At 48.6% G+C, this 11,989-nt stretch overlaps 1 pseudogene; it reads left to right on the top strand.

The window, feature by feature from the left end:
* Positions 1-7,304: 7,304 nt before the first annotated feature.
* Positions 7,305-7,543, top strand: LOC139267568 (U2 spliceosomal RNA; annotated as a pseudogene).
* Positions 7,544-11,989: the final 4,446 nt, after the last annotated feature.

Here is an 11,989-nt window from a genome sequence, read left to right as displayed (position 1 = left end):
TCAGTACTAGGTCCCTTGCCTTTTGTGGTATATATCAATGATTTAGACAGTTGGGAGTAGTTAGGCCACAACTAGAGTATTGTGTGCAGTTGTGGTCACCACATTACAGGAAAGGTACAAGGGATATTTACAAGGATGTACTGGAGAATTTTAGTTATAAGGAAATATTGGATAGGCTGGGTTTGCTTTGTTTGGAACAGATGAGGCTGAGGGGAGACCTTATTGAGGTGTATACAATTATGAGGGGCCTAGGTAGAGTGGATAGGAAGGATCTATTTCCCTTAGCAGAGGGGTCAACAACCAGGCGGCATAGATTTAAAGTAATTGGTAGGAGGTTTAGAGGAGATCTGAGGGGAAATGCCTTCACCCAGAGGGTGGTGGGGGTTTGGAACTCACTGACTGAAAGGGTGGTAGAGGCAGAAACCCTCACCACATTTAAGAAATGCTTGGATGTGCACTTGAACTGACATAATCCACAGGGTTACGGATCAAGAGCTGGAAGTGAGATTAAGCTGGATAGCTCTTTGTCGGCCGGCGCGGACACGATGGCCTGAAATGGCCTCCTTCTGTGTTGTAAATTTCTATGATTCAATGTTTCTCTGATTGAACCGAGGTTTCTTCTCAGTTGAACATAAAAAAATCCCATGGCACTGTTTCAAGGAAGAGCGGGATTGCTCTCCTGGTAAATATTTATCCCTCAAGCAGCAGTGATAAGCCATGTTTTCTGGCAATTATCATATTGCTGTTTGTCTGATCTTGTGCTCAAATTGGCTGCCATGTGTCCACATTGTACTAAAGACAACACTTCAATTGTACTTCATTGTCTGTAATGTACTTTGGGATGTCCTGAGGGAGTGAAAGGCACTGTAAAATTGCAAATGTTTTATTCTAATTTGAGTGGAATTAATTCCTTGTAACTGGGAGGAGAATATTTAATTACCAGACTCATTAAAGCAACACTGACCTCACTAGATTGGAGCTGAGTCAACACACACTGTGCACAGCAGACAAACTCCCCATAACCCATTCTCTGTGAAGCTCAGAAACCGATGAAATGCAGAACAATCTCAAATCAAATCAAGTCTTCACTTCAGGGCAATGGCTGGAAATCAGACATCTCACTGGAGAAAATCTCTGCTGGTTCAACAGAGGCCACGGGTCTAATTATACATCGAGCGGGGAATAAGAGTGTTGGCAGATTGTGAGCTCCTTCTGTTCCTCTGGGCACTTGAGGGATAATTAGTGGGACAGGCTCCAATCAGGGAGATTATAAGGATGTCACTGGCATCACAATCTGAGCTAAACAGTGTGACCGCAACAAGAAATTACTGGAGAATCAGCTTCTGTATCAAACTTGACTGGGCCCAGACTATTCACACCCAGTGCATGGACATCCCATAATCCCCAGGTTCAACATGACCGTAATGAATGAACCATTTATCCCGACTCTCTGTTCTCTGTTAGTTAACCAAACCTCTATCCATGCTAATTTATTACCCCCAATCCTGAGAACTTTTATCTTGTGCAGTAACCTTTTATGTGGCACCTTGTCAATTGCCTTCTGGAAGTCCAAATAAACCACATCCATTGGTTCCCCTTTATCCACCCTGTTCATTACATCCTCAAAGAATTCCAGCAAGTTTGTCAAATATGACTTCCCCTTCTTAAATCCATGCTGACTCTGGCTGACCGAATTTTGCTTTTCCAAATGTCCTGTTACTGCTTCCTTAATAATGGACTCCAATATTTTCCCAACCACAGATGTTAGGCTAACTGGTTTATAGTTCCCGGCTTTTTGTCTGCCTCCTTTTTTAAATAGGGGCAATACATTTGCAATTTTCCAATCTGCTGGGACTGCCCTAGAATCCAGGGAATTTTGGTAAATTACAACCAATGCATCCACAATCCCTGCCGATACTTCTCTTAAGACCCTAGGATGCAAGCCATCAGGTCCAGGGGATTTATCTGCCTTTCGTCCCATTATCTTACTGAGCAGCACCTCCTTAGTGATTGTGATAAGTTCCTCCGCCGCATAGCCCCAAGACTATCCACTGTCGGAATATTGTTAGTGTCCTCTACCGTAAAGACTGATACAAAATATTGTTCAGAATTTCTGCCATCTCCATGTTCCCCATTACTAATTCCCCGGTCTCGTCCTCTAAGGGACCAACATTTACTTTACCACTCTTTTTCTTTTTATATACCTATAGAAACTCTTACTATCTGTTTGTATAATTTGGGCTAGTTTACTTTCATAGTCTATCTTCCCTTTCTTAATCATTTTTTTAGTCGTTCTTTGCTGGCTTTTAAAAGCTTCCAGTCTTCTGTCCTCCCACTAGTTTTGGCCACTTTGTATGCCCTTGTTTTTAATTGGATACCATCCTTTATTTCTTTAGTTAGCCACGGATAGCTTTCTTTTCTCACACTCTTTCCTCCTCACTGGAATATATTTTTCTTGAGAGTTGTGAAATATCTCCTTAAATGTATACCACTGTTCATCAACCGTGCTTCACTTTAGTCTATTTTCCCAGTCCACTTCACCCAACTCTGCCCTCATACCTTCATAGTCTCCTTTATTTAAGCTTAATACGCTGGTAAGAGATCCAACTTTCTCACCCTCCATCTGAATTTGAAATTCAATCATGTTATGATCACTCATTCCGAGGGGATCCATTACTCAGGAATTGTCTCATTACACAGGACCAGATCTAAGATAGCCTGCCCCCTGGTTGGTTCCGTTACGTACTGCTCAAGGAACCCATCCTTTGATGTATAACATCACCATACTCCAGTTCTTACTGGTGCAATGCTGTAGCGCTCCCTCAGTACTGCCCCTTCGACAGTGCAACACTCAGTCAGTACTGCCATTCCGACAGTGCAGCACTCTCTCAGTACTGCCCCTCCGACAGTGCAGCACTCCTTCAGTACTGTCCCTCCGACAGTGCAGCACTCCCTTAGTACTGCCCCTCCGACGTGTAGCACTCTCTCAGCACTGCCCCTCCAACAGTGCAGCACTCCCTCACTATTGCGTTGAGAGTGTCAGCCTGGATGTTGTGTCAAGTCTCTGGAGTGGCTCTTGAACTCTCAACCTTCTGACTCAGAGGGGAGAGTGCTGCCCACTGAGCCACAGCTGACACACAATGCACTGAAACTAGACACAGCCTATAATATAGAGTGCGATGTGGTTTATGGTGCCCACTCTCAGGGATGAGTATGTGTGAGTGAATGATTCACACAATGAATGATGTGTTTATGAAGGGTCGGGTTTGGAGTTTTCATCAAGCCGGGTGATTAGGGATGAGTCGCTGAGCTGAGTTTGTGAATTGCTTGCTGATCGAGGCAGGCGGGTGAGAGGAGTGGAAGAAAATCTTCTTGACATCTGTGTGTTGTTGGGAGTAAAGTGCAAGCCCATCAGTAACGGGGTGTGAGTCACCAGGGAGCTGCTGTCAGAGTGAGGTTGGAACACTGATGACCTGATATTGATGTTTCTGTCTGCTGGGCAGGTAATGAAGGAAGGGAAATATTCTTCCTGCTCTTTTCACTCTTCGATAGTACGCGGCCCACTAATTCCTGGGAGGCTCGGCAACCCAATGTGACGGGATTTGCATTTTGGAAATGTGAAGCCTGTCATCCTGCCCGTGCCATTTGAACTACGAACTCTTGGGACAGTTTCCGACCTGCCCTGATTGCAGCTGGATATCAACAATATCAAACCATTTACTGCCTCCATCCTGATCACTGGGCCCTCCCTATATCTCATGGAGTCATAGAATCAGACAGCACAGAAGGAGGCCATTCGGCCCATCGTGCCTGTGCCGGCTCTTTGAAAGAGCGATCCAATTAGTCACACTCCCTGCTCTTTCCCCACAGACCTGCAAACTTTTCCTTTTCAGGTATTTATCCAGATCACTTTTGAAAGTTACTGTTGAATCTGCTTCCACTGCCGGAAAAGATCACAACAACTCTCTGTGTGAAAAAAACCTCCCCTTCGCCTTCTTTGCTCTAAGGAGAACAATCTCTCCACAGAACTGAATCCCACAGCTCTTCACAGTTTATCGCCATGGTTTCCAATAGTTTCAGGAAGCAGTGACCATAACGATATAAAGTACCCGACCCGGGCTGTGTTATTGATTCTTTTTGTTTCAGTGATTCACAGTGCGGATTCCATCCACTACGCACTGGGAGGACAGATGCACCAAGATTAGTGTCCTCGACCAGGCCAACATCCCCAGCATCGAAGCACTGACCACACTCGACCAGCTCTGTTGGGTGGGCCACATTGCTTGCATGCCTGAAACAAGCCTCCCAAAGCAAGCGCTCTACTCAGAACTCCTACACGGTAAGTGAGCCCCAAGTGGGCAGAGGAAACATTTCAATGACACCCTCAAAGCCACCTCGATAAAATGCAACATCCCCACTGACATCTGGGAGTCCCTGTCCAAAGACGGCCCTAAGTGGAGGAAGAGCATCCGGGAGGCGCTGAGCACCTCGAGTCTCGTCGCTGACAGCATGCAGAAATCAAACGCAGGCAGCGGAAGGAACGTGCTGCAAACCAGACTCCCCAGCCACCCTTTCCTCCAACCACTGTCTGTCCCACCTGTGACAGAGACAGTGACTGTACAGTCACCGAAGATCTCACTTTTAGAGTGGAAGCAAATCTTCCTTGATTTCGAGGGACGGCCTATAATGATGATGGTTATTGATTCATTCTCGGGATGTGGGCATCACTGACAGGGTCTTCTTGGCTGTGAAGCATTTTGGGACATCCTGAGGTCTTGGAAGGCGCAAAAGAAATTAATGTTCTTTCGTTTCTGTAGATTCAGTGGGAATAAATCAGGATTTATTTTACCATTCAGAGCACGAGTTGATTTGTGAGATGTTATCAGTGTTTGACACTGTGTGTAATGTTTCTGTCTGTCTTGTCTTTGACCTCACTGAACGGTTATCACTCTGCACAGATCTCAGCTCTAATTGGAACCTCCATTAGCTGCAGTGACAGCACAGTCCCAGACTGTCTGGGGGTGTCACTGATCTCCGTGTCTGTCTCGCGCCCAACACCAGGGCACCCTGAGATCACCCAGCACCCCACCCCTCTCCCCCCATCACCCAGCTCCCTGCCCTTCTTCCCCCATCACCCAGCTCCCCACCCCTCAACCCCATCACCCTGCTCCCCACCCTTTTCCCCCCCATCACCCAGCTCCCCGCCCCTCTCCCCCCATCACCCAGCTCCCTGCCCCTCTTCCCCCATCACCCAGCTCCCCACCCCTCACCCCCATCACCCAGCTCCCCACTCCTCACCCCCCATCACCCAGCTCCCCACCCCTCACCCCCCATCACCCAGCTCCCCACCCCTCACCCCCCATCACCCAGCTCCCCGCCCCTCTCCTCCATCACCCAGCTCCCCACCCCTCACCCCCCATCACCCAGCTATCCGCTCCTCTCCCCCCATCATCCAGCTCCCTGTCCCGTTCCTCCCATCACCCAGCTCCCCACCCCTCTCCCCCCATCACCCAGCTCCCCACCCCTCTCCCCGCATCACCTAGCTCCCCGCACCTCTCCCCCATCACCCGGCTCCCCACCCCTCTCCCCCCATCACCCAGCTCCCCACCCCTCTCCCCCCATCACCCAGCTCTCCACCCCTCTCCCCCCATCACCCAGCTCCCCGCCCCTCTCCCCCATCACCCAGCTCCCCACCCCTCTCCCCCCCATCACCCAGCTCCCCGCCCCTCTCCCCCCATCACCCAGCTCCCTGCCCCTCTTCCCCCATCACCCAGCTCCCCACCCCTCACCCCCATCACCCAGCTCCCCACTCCTCACCCCCCATCACCCAGCTCCCCACCCCTCACCCCCCATCACCCAGCTCCCCACCCCTCACCCCCCATCACCCAGCTCCCCGCCCCTCTCCTCCATCACCCAGCTCCCCACCCCTCACCCCCCATCACCCAGCTATCCGCTCCTCTCCCCCCATCATCCAGCTCCCTGTCCCGTTCCTCCCATCACCCAGCTCCCCACCCCTCTCCCCCCATCACCCAGCTCCCCACCCCTCTCCCCGCATCACCTAGCTCCCCGCACCTCTCCCCCATCACCCGGCTCCCCACCCCTCTCCCCCCATCACCCAGCTCCCCACCCCTCTCCCCCCATCACCCAGCTCTCCACCCCTCTCCCCCCATCACCCAGCTCCCCGCCCCTCTCCCCCATCACCCAGCTCCCCACCCCTCTCCCCCCATCACCCAGCTCCCTGCCCCTCTCCCCCATCACCCAGCTCCCCACCCCTCTCCCCCCATCACCCAGCTCCCCGCCCCTCTCCCCCATCACCCAGCTCCCCACCCCTCTCCCCCCATCACCCAGCTCCCTGCCCCTCTCCCCCATCACCCAGCTCCCCACCCCTCTCCCTCCATCACCCTGCTCCCTGCCCCTCTCCCCGCTATCACCATCTCCGTGTCTGCCCCTCTCCCCCCCATCACAAGGTCCTTCCTCACTGATTCCCCGCAGACGCTGGCCACTCTTTAGTGAACCAGAGCTGGGCTTTCAACAATAAAACTGTGATCAACAACAACCACAACAACAACTTGCAATTATATAGCACCTTTAACAGAGTAAAATGTCCCAAGGTGCTTCACAGGAGCGTAAATCTGACACAATCTGACATCGAGCCACATAAGGCGGTATTAGGACAGGTGACCAAAGGCTTGGCCCAGGAATTAGGTTTCACGGAGCATCTTAAAGATGGAGAGAGAGGCGGAGAGGAAGAGCGATTTCGGGGGGGAACTCCAGAGCTTAGGGCCCAGGCAGCTGAAAGCACGGCCGCCAATGGCGGGTGATGAAAGTAGTGGGATGAGCAGGAGGCCAGGCAGGTGCCGCTGATCACAGGTCAAGTCTAACTGAGCCGTTCACAACAGAACCTCCGGGAGAAATGGGTCTCTCGCTAAAAATTTACATTGTGGGGGGACCAATTTCAGGCCCAGATTCAGGAACATAGGAATTGTTAAACAGACCCAGGGTCCATCGAGTTCACCGTCTACCATCCTGGTAGTCACATGATCCAATGATAATGGAGTTATTGACCAATCACAGCGATGGACCTCGATCAATGAGTCTGCAACTGACCCAGACATGAGGTGAAGGAAAACCCCGGGGTGGAGAGCTTTGGGAACCATAGGCCCAAAGTCACCTGTTCCCCCCCGAGCTCGCTACACCCACCACAAAGCACGTCCCAAATTACTCAGATACTGGAGCACACAATGTGATTTTCTGGGGGAAGTCTATCTCATTTGCCTTTGAATGAATCAATACTAACTGCTCCCATCGCTTCTCGGCCTTTTGGCTAAGATCATGCGTAACTGACCTGACAGGGGAGTAGCCACCATGACCTCCGGGTGGTTCTCCCTGGATCAGGAAGGTATATGCTTGCTTTTTTGGAAACAGGAGGTGGGTGGGGTGGCTTGACCCATCCACCTCCACGGAGGTGTGTGGGGGACCTGACCCATCCACCTCCATGGCACGAACCTGGTATTGCAGTACTTCCAGGAACGGTGCAGTGGCTCTAGGCCTTTTGGCTAAGAGCATTGGTGCAGAGTGATCCTTAGCGTGTGCAAGGTGACCTCTGGCGTTTGTGATTTGACAAATAATTGGAACGATTGGCTACGAATTTCAAAAAAAAATACTAACTGCTCCCACTGTCTCCCTAGGGAGCCTGTTCCATAGACTGACCACACTCACTGAAATATTATTTCCCCAGATTAGTTTTGAATTTGCCCTTCAAGCGCAGTCTGTGTCCTCTGGGTCTACTGTTCTGGACAAGGTGAGACAGCTGATCACGGTCGACATTATCCAGTCCCTTTAGAATGCTAAAAACAGCGAGTGTGAAAGTCACAACAGCCCAGACCTTGGAACACACACAAGACCCAGGGTGTTCAGTGTGAGCAACACTGCGATCAGATCCAACCAAATCAAAGCTCCAGGATGAAACAAGCAAAGTGCCGTGGGAACAGGAGGGAAATTAGCGGAGTGAGAATCTGTGGAGCAGCGAGAGAGACATTTGGAAATGTTGGGTCCGTCCCGAGTACTGGGGCAGTAGGAAATGTCCCACTCTGCAAATTACTAAACAATCAGTCCAAGGATGAGCAAAGTGAAATGATTGGAAAGTCAAGTGGAAACAATTTCACTTTATTAACATTTAAACAGGCGACGTCAGGCCCAGATATAAATAATGAATAAAGTGTGTGCAATGCCGGGAATGTTTGACCTTCAGATCAGCACTGCACTCTCTGAGGATTTCTCTCAAACCTTTCACTAGAGCTTCCAATCGCCAATTTCTGGCCCTGCTCAGGACTCAGAGCCTGAAATCACAACAGGGAGAGTTTGGGAGAAATGACCAACATGTTCAGCTGAGAAAAAAATACCTTGCATTTCTATAGCGCCTTTCACCACCTCAGGACGTCCCAAAGTGCTTCACAGCCAATGACGTATTTCTGGAGTGCAGCCACTGTTGTAATGTAGGAAATGCAGTTGCAAATTGTGCACAGCAAGCTCCCACAAACAGCAATGTGATAGTGACCAGATAATCTGTTTTACTGATATTGGTTTGGAGATAAATATTGGCCCAGGACACCAGGGAGAACCTCCATTCTCTTCTCCCAAATAGTCCCATGGGATCTTTTACATTTACCTGCGAGGTCAGACGGGATCTCGGTTTCACATCTCAACTGAAAGACGGTATCTCTGACAGTGCAGTGTTCTGTCATAGGAACACAGGAACAGTAGGAAGTCATTCAGCCCCTCCAACCTGCTCTGGTTTTCAATGAGATCATGGCTGATCTGTATCCTAACCCAATTTACCTGCCTTGGCTCCATATCCCTTAATACTCTGGTATAGCAAAAATCTATTGACTCAGATTGAACATTATTAATTGAGCGAGCAACTACCGCTTTTTGTGGGAGAGTTCCACAACTTCTACCACCCTTTGCATGAAGCAGTGTTTCCTAACTTCTCCACTGAATGGCCTGTCTCTGACTCAGTATTGCACTGGGAGTGTCAGCCTGGAATATGGACTCAATAAAAATCTGGGATCAGAAAAGTTGACCATGAAGCTGTGGGATTGTGGAAAAACCCAACTGGTTCATTAATGTCCTTTAGGGAAGGAAACTTGCCGTCCTTACCCGGTCTGGGCCTATCACAGAATCAGAGAATCATAGAATGGTTACAGCACAGAAGGCCATTCGGCCCATTCAGTGCATTCTGGCTCTCAGCTAGTTCCCCTCCCCCGCCCTTTCCCCGTAGCCCTGCAATTATTGTTCCCTTCAGATACACTCCCAACTCCCTTTTGAAAGATATGATTGAGTCTGTCTCCACCACCCTTTCAGACAATGCATTCCAGAACCCAACCACTCGCTGTGTAATAAAAAAAAACATTGATGGCCTTTGATTCTTTTGCCAATCACCGTAAATATGTGTCCTCTAGTTCTCGACCCTTCTGTCAATGGGAACAGTTTCTCTCTATGTACTCTGTCCAGACCCCTCATGGTTTTGTACACCTCCATCAAATCTCCTCTCAATCTTCTCTGCTCATAGGAGAACAACCCCAGCTTCTCCATCGACCCACGTAACTGAAGTCCCTCATTCCTGGAATCATTCTCAGGAATCTTCTCTACACCCTCTCGAAGGCCTTCACATCCTTCCTAAAGTGTGGTGCCCAGAATTGGACACAGTCTCCAGTTGGGGCCGAACCAGTGTTTTATACAGGGTCATCGTAATTTCCACACTTTTGTACACTATACCTCTATTTATGCAGCCCAGGATCCCACAAGCCTTTTTAACTGCTTTCTCAAACTGCCCAGCCATCTTCAATGATTTATGCACACATATACCCAGGTCTCTCTGTTCCTGCACCCCCTTTTGGATTGTACCTAAACTTCATGAGTTTCTGCGTTAAACTTCACCTGCTACGTGTCCACCCATTTTACCAGTCTGGCTATGTCTTCCTCAAATCTATCACTCTCCCCCTCACTGTTCACTATACTTCCAAGTTTTGTGTCATCTGCAAGTTTTGAAATTGTGCCCTGTACACCAACGTCCAAGTCATTAATATATATCAAGAAAAGCAGTGGTCCGAGTACCGACCCCTGGGGAACACCACTGTGTACCTTCCTCCAGTCCGAAAAACAACCATTCACCACGACTCTCTGTTTCCTGTCACTGAGCCCATTCCGTATCCATGCTGCAACTGTCCCTTTTATTCCATGGGCTTTAACTTCACTGGTAAACCTATGATGTGGCAATTTATCAAACACCTTTTGGAAGTCCATGTACACCACCTCAACCGCATTGCCCTTATCAACCCTCTCTGTTACCTCATCAAAAAACTCCACAAGTTGGTTAAACACGATTTGCATTTAACAAATCTGTGCTGCCTTTCCTTTACTAATCCACACTTGTCCAAGTGACTATTAATTTTGTCCCTGATCACTGTTTCTATAAGCTTCCCCACTACCGAGGTTAAACTGACCAGTCTATAGTTGCTGGGTTTATCTTTACACTAGTTTTTTGAACAATGATGTAACATTTACAATTCTCCAGTCCTCTGGCACCACCCCGGCATCTATAGAGGATTGGAATACTATGGTCAGTACCTCCACGATCTCGGCCTTAAATTCCCTCAGCATCCTAGGATGCATCCCATCTTATCCTGGTGATTTATCTACTTTAAGTACAATCAGCTGTTCAAGTACCTCTTCTTTATCAATTTCTAGCCCATCCAGTATCTCCTCTACCTCCTCCTTCACTCCGTCTATGGCAGCATCCTCTTCCTTGGAGAAGACAGATGCAAAGTACTCAATTAGTACCTCAGCCATACATACTCTCTGCCTCCATGCATAGGTCACCTTTTTGGTCCCGAATTGGCCCCACCCCTCCTCTTACTACCCATTTACTATTTATATGCCTATAGAGACTTTTGTATAACTGTTTATGTTGGCTACCATTCTATTCTCAGACCCTCTCTTTGGCCCTCTTATTTTATTTTTCACGTCCTCTGACCTATATGTGACTCTAGTCCCACACCAACGTGGTTGACTATTAATGACCCTCTGAAGTGGCCGAACGAGACACTCAGTTTGTATCAAACCCGCTCCCAGCGGATCAAGAAGCCGGCCCACCCCCACCTTCTCAGGGCAACTGGGGATGGGCAATAAATGCCGGCCATGCCACCGATGACCACATCCCCCGAATGAATGAAAGAAATGGAACCAACTCCCATGAGCTCTTTGTCTCTGTCTAATGGGCCATTGATCAGTAAACCTGTTCTCTGTAATCCCAAATTCCCGTTCATCTGCGATTGGGAAACACGGGAATTTGGGATTACAGAGAACAGCGACTGTTATGAGCAAAATCCAAGAATATTTATGTTGAATGAGAATCAAAGATTTTCACAAATTAAAAAAAATAACATTTAAACCTTGTTAGAGAAAATCCCAGCGCTGAAACTGAACAGCTTCATTAAATTCAAGTAACGATCTGAATTCACTGAGGGTTAAGTTGACTAATTTATACAATAATGTCTTCAGGGGCAGAATCTGTTACCCTGAGCTTTTTATAGATCGCACTGAAATCCATAAACTACATTATCCCCTCATCGAATTCATGTAATTATATCATCATGGTCATTATTCTTGGTAGAAGCTTTAAATTATTAATGAAGGTGATCTACTCATGGGCCGTCCCACTCCTGAATCAACAGGTGGAAACCAAGCTCCTTCCCAGGCTGATTTCCAGCTCGCTGAACAGTTTGATGAGTCACTGAGAGAAGATTGATAGGTCACTGGGAGAAGATTGATGGCCATTGAGGGAAGATTGATGGTCATTGAGAGAAGATTGATGGGTCATTGAGAGAAGATTGATGGGTCATTGAGAGAAGATTGATGGGTCATTGAGAGAAGATTGATGGGTCATTGAGAGAAGATTGATGGGTCATTGAGAGAAGATTGATGGGTC

The sequence above is a fragment of the Pristiophorus japonicus genome, chromosome 7 (genome assembly GCF_044704955.1).
Source record: "Pristiophorus japonicus isolate sPriJap1 chromosome 7, sPriJap1.hap1, whole genome shotgun sequence".
In the NCBI taxonomy this organism is placed as follows: Eukaryota; Metazoa; Chordata; class Chondrichthyes; family Pristiophoridae; genus Pristiophorus; species Pristiophorus japonicus.
This window is presented reverse-complemented; position numbering and strand designations above follow the sequence as displayed.